At 37.3% G+C, this 11,361-nt stretch overlaps 1 long non-coding RNA gene across 1 annotated transcript; it reads left to right on the top strand.

Annotated features, from left to right (window-relative positions):
- The first annotated feature begins 712 nt into the window (after positions 1–712).
- On the top strand, positions 713–10,340 carry LOC126263062 (uncharacterized). Its single transcript, XR_007546816.1, has 3 exons — positions 713–762; positions 7,317–7,441; positions 7,539–10,340. It is a non-coding gene; the product is annotated as an uncharacterized LOC126263062 (long non-coding RNA).
- The last annotated feature ends 1,021 nt before the right edge of the window (positions 10,341–11,361 follow it).

The following is an 11,361-nucleotide window of genomic DNA, read 5'->3' on the forward strand; positions in this document are numbered from 1 at the left end:
TGGGGAGAAGATGAATTTCTGGCACAACTTGACTAGAAGAAGGGATAAATTGGTAGGACACATTCTGAGGCATCAAGGGGGTCACAAATGTAGTATTGTAGGGAAGCGTAGAGGGTAAAAGTCGTAGAAGGACACCTAGAGATGTATACACTAAGCAGTTTCAGAAGGATGTGGATTGCAGTAGTTACTGGGCGATGAAAAGGCTTTCACAGGATAGAATAGTGCAGAGAGCTGTATCAAACCAGTCTCTAGACTGAAGCCCACAACAACAACAACAACAACAACAACAACAATTATTATTATTATTGTTTAGGAGGCTGCCAAAGAATGTGTGGATAATGTTGAAACTGTATTGTGATACTGGATCATATTTGTAAACAAAGTTTATCATATCGTCCAGCGGGCTTCAAAAGTTTCTGAGCACCTCAATGAAATTTCGATGATTGTATAAGCTGTCTTAATCGTTAGAAATGCTCACTGCTGAGGATGGATCCTCATAGGGAACCAACCTATTTAAGACTCCTTAGTGCTGTCTAAGTTAAATATCTCTTTGAGGTTATTTCTTTCACATCTTGACTTTTTTCTTATTGCCATGCTAGATTTTATTTTCGTTTCTTCTGTAAAACTAGCTTTTCCTTGAGACGTTGTTGATGGGAGTGTATAATTAAATCATTGATTTACTTATCTTTGTTTTCATTCTTACAAAGTAGGACTTGGGATGAGGCCAAATATCTTCTGAATGGCCGGCAAGTGACATGACAGGTATTTCCTTCGTCCGCTAAAATGACTTGCATCAAATTTTAATTTTCTTTGTTTTTCATACTTGCTGTAGTGTTCGTTCTTGTCACACAACTGAATATTAGCGTCCCAGCAGTGCTTGTTCTTGAAAAACCTTGTTCTGTAGCTGAAGTCCCGATAATCGCGACGTAACCCGAAATTTTGCGTGGCATAAACACAAAAAATTCCATTCAAGTTTTCTTGATAGTTCAAAATTCGTGTAAAAAAACTGCTACTAGTTTCATCAGTGTCTATTGTCGCAATAAAAGTGTAATTAAGTTTCTAAATCGTATGTAACTAACACATTTCGTATCGTTTACCAGGTAGATAGATGCGAGCTAGGCCTAAATTTTCCGAGTTATAAACGTTTAAAAACCTGAGCAAACACGTCTGATAACGTAAATTCTCTAAAAGCAAATTAATCCCAAGTTCATTCTTCTGTCTTTGTATCTGTAAATCAGTACAAATAAACAACCACCGCACATAAGACCTTTGTGTCGTTTTATGTTTACACGCAGCTAACTCGCGTCCTTGACAAATTTAAAACATTCTTTTAACTTAATTATTCTTTCGAAACTGACCTTGAGTGAGAAATGTTGGAGCTGTTATAGGGTAGTAAGTCGAGGGATTTGTTGCCAATCTTGTAGGAAATATTTTCACTGGTGTGTGTGGGGGGGGGGGGGGGGGAAGGAAGGAGGATGGAGTGGGGAGAGTGTTGGGAGAACAGCCCTTCAGGCACAGTTGGAGGAAGCAAGGAAGGAACTCATAAGGATCAAGGGAGATAGAAGGGGGGGGGGGGGGGAGGAGGGTGGTTGAAAACTGGCAGCTGGTAGGATAGGAAGAAAGAGAACGCGATCTGACAGTTTTATCATCAACACAAAAAACAGGTATCTACCACTGCCAGAGGTAAGTGGAGAAGAGCCTCAGGTAGAACGAGGAGCAGGAAATGTGCAGCACACTTCAACCGAGGCCAAGAAGCCTAGGAATGTACAAGTGTTAGGAAGAAGAAAGTGCTGCTGCTAGGTAGTATCCATGGGTGAGGTGTAGGCCCTCAGTTGCAGGAAAGTTTAGAGGCAGCGTACCAGGCCACCAGTATCTTCAAGCCAAATGCAGGACTAAGTCATGTGACAGAGGACCAAGGGTCTTTATGTAAGGACTTTACAAAAGAGGACCATGTAGTGATAGTAGGTGGGGTGGAAAACAGTTTGGACAAGGATGGGGTGTATGATATAGGTGGTGACCTGGACAAGATAGTTTACCTGACTCATGGCAACAACGTACACTTCGTTGAACTGTTCCGGTGTCATGATTGACCACACCTTGATGGAGCTGTGAGGCGAATCAGTGTGGGGTTAGGGATGGCTCTGAGGACAGCCAACTTTGCTCGTGTTTCTCTGGTGCCCATTGGGACTATCAACAGATGGGGTTTCACTAGGCATGGCCTACACCTAAACAGGACTGGGAAGGGAAGACTGGTACAGCTGATTCATGAAGGTGTAGGGGGTGGATCTCAGGCCACACATGGTCAAATACCTGTTGTCATAGGTAGGAAAAGTAGGTCTTTTTTAGGATAAATCCACACAACAGGTTCCCCTGCCTAAAGAGTGTTTCCAGCACTTTAAAAAATACTGAAACAATCACTCACAAGACAGATTTTAACACCTCAGACATCACATATACCAGATGTAAAGAAAAACAAACCATTGGGAAGAGTAACATGGGGCATTTCACAGACTTAACAAGCCTCCATCAAAACATGCAATCAATAAAAAATAAAATACAACTATTAGAGGTTGAGCTCCAATCTTTGAACTGCACAGTAGTTTGTATTACTGAGCACTGGTGTAGACACACAGAAATCAAACATGTAGTATTATCATTGCATTAAAAGGCAAACTCTTACTGCAGAGCTACTTCAAGGGGTGGAGGATCATCATGTATTTATATCAGAAAAGGAACACAGTTCAAATCAAGACATGACCTCAGTACTGTAAGTGAAGGAGAAAGACTATGAAATATCAGATATTGAATTAACAGGGCTTGACATCACCAAGAAATTAATCATTTTGTGTGTGTATAGATCTCCCAGTGGTGGTGTGGACAATTTTTTCAATAAGTTAACAGAAGTTCTAGATAAAGTCTCAAGTACAAAGGTCAACATAATTCTGTGTGGGGACATTAACATCAACACTAACATCACAAATGAATCCAGTAGCACCTTCATAAAGATCCTTTAAAGTTTTGGCATGTCCCTATTGGTCAATAGTGCAACAAGGGTTACCACGACGACTTCATCAGTAATTGACCATGTGGCGACAAATATGGACAGGGAAAAATGTGATGTAGCTGTAAAAGATCTCTGACTATCAGACCATCTCTGTCAAATAACAACAGTAAAGTCAGGCATCGAATCATTCCCTAAACTATGAGCCTACAAACGACATCTATCAGAAATAAAAAATAGATTTTTCAAAACAACTAGAAAAACAAAGCTGGGATGAAGTGTATAAGGAAAGCAATGTGAATATGAAATTCTCTAAATTATCCACATTGTTTAAATTGAACTCTGAAAATGTATTTCCAAAAGTATGCATGTCTGTATCAACATCTCACAAAACCAGATGGATAACAGCAAGTATTAAGAAGTCCTCCCAAACACTTAAACACCTCAGTTCCATCAAAAAGATTCACAATGATCCAGAATTATTAAATTTCTATCATAGATACAAAAAGATCTCTAGGATGTGCTGGCTGCTGCAAAAAAGTCATTTAATGAAAAAATAATATATAATGCAGAGAATAAAAGCAAAGCAGTCTGGGATGTTATAAAAGAGGAAACGGGGAGAGGAAAACATACGCAGAATAACATACTGCTAAGGGAGGGGGATAAAGTAATAAATCCACAGCACTTAGCAATCTATGTAAACGAACATTTTGCAATTATTGCAAAGAAGTTACAGAAAAATTCCCCAAAACAAATATAACACCTGTAAATAATGTTGCACTAAATACAATGATGTTACTTCCAACCACAGAAAATGAAGTCAATAAAACTGTTCAAAAATTAAAAAGTAAAACGTTTGTAGGCTTAGATGAAGTACCAATGTTTGTATTAAAACAATGCATAGGGATTATACAAGGCCCCTTAACAAATATTATAAATGAATCCTTCACATCAGGGACATTTCCAGACCAGTTAAAACAAGCAACAGTTGTACCTTTGCTTAAGATAAGTAATGCAGAAGACATAAAAAATTACCAGCCCATTTCCCTGCTTTCAGCATTCTCAAAAATAATAGAAGCAATTATGAAAGACATATTAATGAATTACCTGAATAAATACAATCTTTTAAGCAAATCACAGTTTGGTTTCCGAAGTGGCAAAAATACGATCAGCCATAGTAGAATTCACAAAAGTACTTGATGCTCTTGATAAAGATGAGTGTGTCATCACAGGCATATGTTTGGATCTTTCTAAGGCATTTGATACAGTCGACCACAAGATTCTATTAAATAAATTAGAAGCATTATGAATAAGAGGGATAGCTAAAGACTGGTTTCGATCATACCTAACAGATAGGGTACAAAGAGTAGAGATAACACATACTTCAAATAGATCCAAACATTTAGTAAAAGACTTATCAGAACCAAATTACATTAATATAGGGGTTCCGCAAGGTAGCATATTAGGACCAATACTGTTCCTGATATATATCAATGACTTTCCCAGTAGTTTTACTCATGGTGAAAAAATCATCTTTCTTGATGACAGCAATATTATAGTCACTGAGAAAACAAGAGAACACCTTGCTGAGAAAGCAAATGAATCTCTCAAGGAAGTTTATGATTCATCAATAAGTAATAAAGTGACATTGAACATAAAGAAAACTAATGCCATAAATTTCAGTTTGAAGAGGAAAAATGACAAATGTTAAATTAAATGTAGATGGCACCTCTGTAGACTGTGTAACAATTGCAAAATTTCTAGTAATGAATATTGATTCTCGGTTGAAGTGGTGTGAACACACAAAGGTACTTGCAAAAGAATGTCATCAGCATTTTATGCCCTTAGAATCCTATTATCAGTGTGTAACATGCAGTGTCTTTTAGTTACATATTACTCATATGTACATTCAATTCTTAGCTACAGAATTCTTTTTTGGGGAACAAATGCACAAAATATGAACACAATTTTCAAACTCCAGGAAAGAGCCATAAGAATAATAAACAAAACTACCAGTCGACCTCATTGCGGAGATCTGTTCAGAACACTGGGGATTTTAACTGATCCATATGAATACATTTACCAGTCAGTTGTACACATCCAAAATACCATTGGTATTTACTGCACAAACAGCTCTGTCCATGACGATGCAACAAGAGATAGACTCAACTTACATTTACCAAGAAAAAATAAACATAAAACTCAAAACAGCATTTTCTACCAAGGAATAAAACTGTACAATAAATTACCAAAAGAGATTAAAGAAATTGCCAAAATAGACTTATTTAAAAAGGCATGTAAAAAGTACCTGTTATGCAATACATTTTATACACTGAAGGATTACTTAGCTAAAACAGAGTAGGGGTTTGATAAAAATGTTATACAAATAAATAATAATAATAATAGTGATTATAAAATATCCAACTTTCCACATAACATCTTCACTTTGATTTTTTCCTTCTTTTTTCCCTTTCTAGAAATACTTACCCCAAAGCTATGCAGAGCACAATACTAACACCTCTTCCTCTTTCTGAGCTCAACATCTCACACATCATCTCGCACATTATGGAGGGATGCTGACTGTTTTTCAGGATAGCAAATGGGAGGTTGTGGTACAGAAAATGGCCCAGAGATCACCAGTGTGTGTGTGTGTGTGTGTGTGTGTGTGTGTGTGTGCCGTGAGTGAAGTGACATGAAACAATGTGTCTGTAGTGTATGCAGTGACTGATAGTGAGACGTGAGTGAACAATGTGGAATTACACTATTTAATAAGTTATTTGTAAAAAAAGTATTATATACCAGGAGTAAATCTAATGATTGTCTCTAACTAGAAGTCTGTCAATATATGTGTATTCGAATTGGCTTATTTTAAATTGATCTAAATTTGTAAATACTTTGACCATGTCCTATATCCTTGTAAAAAGAGATCTACAAATGAATAAAGGTACTACTACTACTACTACTAGGTATCAACTCAGTACTTCTGCCACTACTGTTGACTTCTTGAGAGGGCAGAGGAATGTTGATCTCTACAGCAACTGTCTTGTCAGGACGACCAATAGTGTAGAAATAGAAGAGAAATTACTTTATAAAGTTGGAGTGCCAGTCAAATAAGCCTTAAAGATGCTATATTATATCCGTTGGTGAAGGCAAGGAGGAATTCTGTGCCAACCAGCCCAGATAATGACTAATTTTGCTCTACTTGCCATTAGATCATAATTTCCTGTATCACACAATAACTTCAGACAAACTAGAACTCCAAAGACAAGAATTTGTAGCTTATGGTTTGTATGAGGTGGCAGAGAAAGCAAAACTATGTTTGTTTTCATATGATGACTATCCAGAGTCATGAGTTTGGGACATTCTAGATTGTCAAAGAATCCTTTCACACTAGCTGCTGTGAAATTAGTGGTCCTTGATAGAAGTGTCTGACATTTGTAATGGAAGCATCAAAAATTCTGTGAGCAATTCCAGTCCTGCCGAGTTCTCCTTCCCATGTCATTTTTTCAGATTTTCCATCCCTCTACCAATTAAAATGGCAGTGTGCTTCCAGTTTTGGTGGTTAAACTACAATGGATATTGTGTTGAGAAGTAATATAGCCAAAAGTCTTTCTTCCACTTTTGTGAAGAATTTGACAGCCTAAAACTGATAAGGGTCAGAAATGACAAAGGTCTTATTTGTATTTGAGACAGCTCTTTGCTTATGTAAAATACAAATAAGCTCTATCATTTCTCATTCTTGAGATGGAATGCTATGATGTCTTTATGCTGGGCTCTAATTTCAAACTTCATTTCTCCTTTTGAATTTTGCCCATTGCAGTAGATAAAATAGATTTTTCTGAGGAATGTAGACAAGGAGGTAGTGTAGAATGTGCAAACTTTTTAAATATGAAGTGAAGTAATTTAACTTGGAAGGTAGCTTAGTTCAGATGTGGGAAATTGTTGACAGTTGAAAATAAGGATAAAAAAGCAGTTAGAGACATCTTAGAAAGTGGCATTAAAATGTCTTATGAGTGGTGTAGGGAAGATTTTGCATTTCTTTTCCCCAAGTAAGAACATACTTCTCTCCACTTGCTTCAATACATTTCTAGTGATTCATGTGAAACCAAGAAAAAGATAAAGACTACCCTCTTAATGAATGTGTGATATTGCCCAGTATCACACTGGACAGAAGAGTATAGTGCTTCCTTGATGTGGTATGTATATGAAGTGAGTTTCCAGTTTTTGAATTGTGCGTTGGAAACTTAATTTGTATCATTTACCTATATGTTGTATAACTACTTCCTTGGTTCTAACGTTCTTAATAACTTTGTAGAGTTACTGCAGATACCTTAAGAAGCAAACACTGTTAATGGAATATCAGTAACATTTATTAGGTTCAGTTATGAAGGACTTCTGGGCATTCCAACTGGTGAGCAATGTCATCAGACACCAAAAGAAGTGAGTATTCAGTTTTGGAATTGTGCTTTGAAAACTTCAAGTGTATCAATTATCTTCATGTTGCATAACTAATTACTGTTGTTAATTTATTTGTTAGGTTCAATTATGGATTTCTGGGCAGTCAATCCATGAGAAAATACAAACCAGATTACATCAAGACTGTTCTATTCCAGAGATAGCTTGGAAAATGGATAGTATTGCTGAAGGGAAACCATCCATATACTGTTTCATGTGTTTATCAAATCATCACTTTTAGTGGCACATGAATGTTTGCAACTTCATTGTAACTTGTGAACACAGTTTCTCAGCAATCCAAGAATTTATTTTGATGAGAAATATACGTTGTTACCTGGGTAAAGGAAATACAAATCAGGGTCAATACAACAACCTTATTAACATTCCAAAGAAAAATGCTATTCTCTACTGGTACTCTAAATTCACATGTGTGACAAAGTTTACTTACCTCTCTCATTTGTGTTTTAGATAGCTCTTATTTTCTGACCCTTCAAATGGAATTCTATGACCTCCACTTGATCTATTCCTTATCAATTGTAACTAATTGCTAAGGAATTATGATCGTGTTCATGGCTTCAACTCCATTTGTAGTGTCAATGGTGCCAGAATTTCCCTTGTCCTCATAAGCTTTCACCCATCTTTAATTACCAATAGCCACTGCTGTTAAAAATATGGCCATGCATTTTCGTTTCTCTGAGAAGCCTCATGCACTGGCGTGGCACAAGTATATGAACATTGCAATGAGAGAGGTCTTTATGCCAGGCCCTGTACAATTAATAGCATCTTACTTAATAATATAGCTGGGAACTTGATGGCACAGTTGTGAGGAGACCATAAACTTCAGGTCTTGCTAATTGCAATTCTGGCTCACAATTTTTCAGCAGTTAAAATACTTTTTGTAATGTTTCACTGTTGCTGCAGTTGTATGTGAGGTTATAAACCTGTTTACACAACTCCCTCACCTCAGATTGCTGCAAAGAAATGGTAAGGTTTCAACGTCACTCTCTACAGGGTTATTACAAATGATTGAAGCGATTTCACAGCTCTGCAATAACTTTATTATTTGAGATATTTTCACAATGCTTTGCACACACATACAAAAACTCAAAAAGTTTTTTTAGGCATTCACAAATGTTCGATATGTGCCCCTTTAGTGATTCGGCAGACATCAAGCCGATAATCAAGTTCCTCCCACACTCGGTGCAGCATGTCCCCATCAATGAGTTCGGAAGCATAGTCGATGCGAGCTCGCAGTTCTGGCATGTTTCTTAGTAGAGGAGGTTTAAACACTGAATCTTTCACATAACCCCACAGAAAGAAATCACATGGGGTTAAGTCGGGAGAGCGTGGAGGCCATGACATGAATTGCTGATCATGATCTCCACCACGACCGATCCATCGGTTTTCCAATCTCCTGTTTAAGAAATGCTGAAAATCATGATGGAAGTGCGGTGGAGCACCATCCTGTTGAAAGATGAAGTCGGCGCTGTCGGTCTCCAATTGTGGCATGAGCCAATTTTCCAGCATGTCCAGATACAAGTGTCCTGTAACGTTTTTTTCGCAGAAGAAAAAGGGGCCGTAAACTTTAAACCATGAGATTGCACAAAACACGTTAACTTTTGGTGAATTGCGAATTTGCTGTACGAATGCGTGAGGATTCTCTACCGCCCAGATTCGCACATTGTGTCTGTTCACTTCACCATTAAGAAAAAATGTTGCTTCATCACTGAAAACAAGTTTCGCACTGAACGCATCCTCTTCCATGAGCTGTTGCAACCGTGCCGAAAATTCAAAGCGTTTGACTTTGTCATCGGGTGTCAGGGCTTGTAGCAATTGTAAACGGTAAGGCTTCTGCTTTAGCCTTTTCCGTAAGATTTTCCAAACTGTCAGCTGTGGTACGTTTAGCTCCCTGCTTGCTTTATTCGTCGACTTCCGCGGGCTACGCGTGAAACTTGCCCGCACGCGTTCAACCGTTTCTTCGCTCACTGCAGGTCGACCCGTTGATTTCCCCTTACAGAGGCATCCAGAAGCTTTAAACTGCACATACCATTGCCGAATGGAGTTAGCAGTTGGTTGATCTTTGTTGAACTTCGTCCTGAAGAGTCGTTGCACTGTTATGACTGCCTGATGTGAGTGCATTTCAAGCACGACATATGCTTTCTCGGCTCCTGTCGCCATTTTGTCTCACTGCGCTCTCGAGCGCTCTGGCGGCAGAAACCTGAAGTGCGGCTTCAGCCGAACAAAACTTTATGAGTTTTTCTACGTATCTGTAGTGTGTCGTGACCATATGTCAATGAATGGAGCTACAGTGAATTTATGAAATCGCTTCAATCATTTGTAATAGCCCTGTATATTTGTTTCCGAAATTGCATCCTCAATGCTACTGTCTTTGAAGCCAAACCCATTTACCTCATCAAGGCAGATTTATTGGGCTACTCCTGTAGTTTTCTGGTATTTTATCAAAACCATGGTCCAGATAGAAAACAAAGATTGCACAGAAATGTTTGCATGGGTAATTATACATCAGAAATTCTTCATGTGTGCAGTTTGTTAGAGCATAGCTTACAGCACAATTACAGGCTTTGCACATTGCACTCTCCACACAAAACAATCCTTATGATCTCATATTCACTGATCCTGTGTGACAAAGCAAACTGGGATAATTTCAATTCCCCTCTTGTTTTGCCATCTGCCTCCTTAAACTCGTTTTGTTACTTTTAACTAATTATCATTAACATAGATGAATATAATCTGCAATTCCATAAAAGAGAAAGATTTGTTCTTAGTTTTAAAGAATATAACACCAGATCGAATTCTGTGCTTAGATTTATGTATGTAACTGATTTTCTAATTTATTTCGACTATTCCTAGCTAGTATTGTTTGTTATAGGGTGAAATCAGTAATTGTTTCATAACTTAAATTCTATTCTTGACATATAAACAAGTATAAATTCTGTAATAATTGTATACATTTGGAAGATGAAATACTAGTAATCTAGTATCTATTTTGTTCTATTCTAAACCATGTTAGTAAAACCAGCTCTGAATTAATTCCAAGGTAATTAACTGTTTTATCAAAAGTATTGTTTGTGTAACTGTATATGTTAATTTCGTGATTTAAACAAATAATTTGGCCTAACTCTTGCAGTAGAAAAGGCTGTTAAAAAGACAAAATTTTTTGATGTAGTCAGTTAATTTAATGAGTTCAGTTTTAATTGTAGTTTCTGTAAATTTAACTTTAAACAATTGTAGTTTCAGCACCTATTATTGTGATGATATATAAGGACCCAATTTTTGGTCATGAGACAGTCAGTCCACAGCTAAGTTTCAGACGAATAACCTGTGCTGGTTAGAACAACAACAGTGCTTCAGATTAACAGTGTAATAAGTGTTAAACAATTAGCCCATGTGTGAAAACAATGACACTGACTGTTTCCATACATACCTGTTTATTCTTCAAGAACTGTGAACTTGGTGGTTAGGTTTTACTGCTCATAGATGCTCAACAAGAAACTATTGTAGCAGTATGTGAAGTTTCGTCTGCTAACTTTTAACGAGGCTTATCGAAAATTAAACAGTAATGCACTGGCCATATAACTGTTTATTATTGGGGGTTGTGGAAAGTGAAATTAAAGTATGGTGAAATGCAACTGTGCACCTGTAGGCTACTTTATTTACAGTAGTCAGTGTCAGAATCCACAGCCAATTTTTCAGGCAGTGGAGCAACACATTGAGATGACACTGAGGACAAAAAACGAAGAAATAAATGCAGGTGGAACCGCCACACTTGCGTTATTTCAACCTCTCGCTGATGCATATCACTGCATGACATGTTTCACAAACTTGTTCATTTTTTAAGCAAAAATAGTTGAGCATCTTTGCAGAATTCTACTCTAAAATCATAT

The sequence above is a fragment of the Schistocerca nitens genome, chromosome 6 (assembly GCF_023898315.1).
Source record: "Schistocerca nitens isolate TAMUIC-IGC-003100 chromosome 6, iqSchNite1.1, whole genome shotgun sequence".
Classification (NCBI taxonomy): domain Eukaryota; kingdom Metazoa; phylum Arthropoda; class Insecta; order Orthoptera; family Acrididae; genus Schistocerca; species Schistocerca nitens.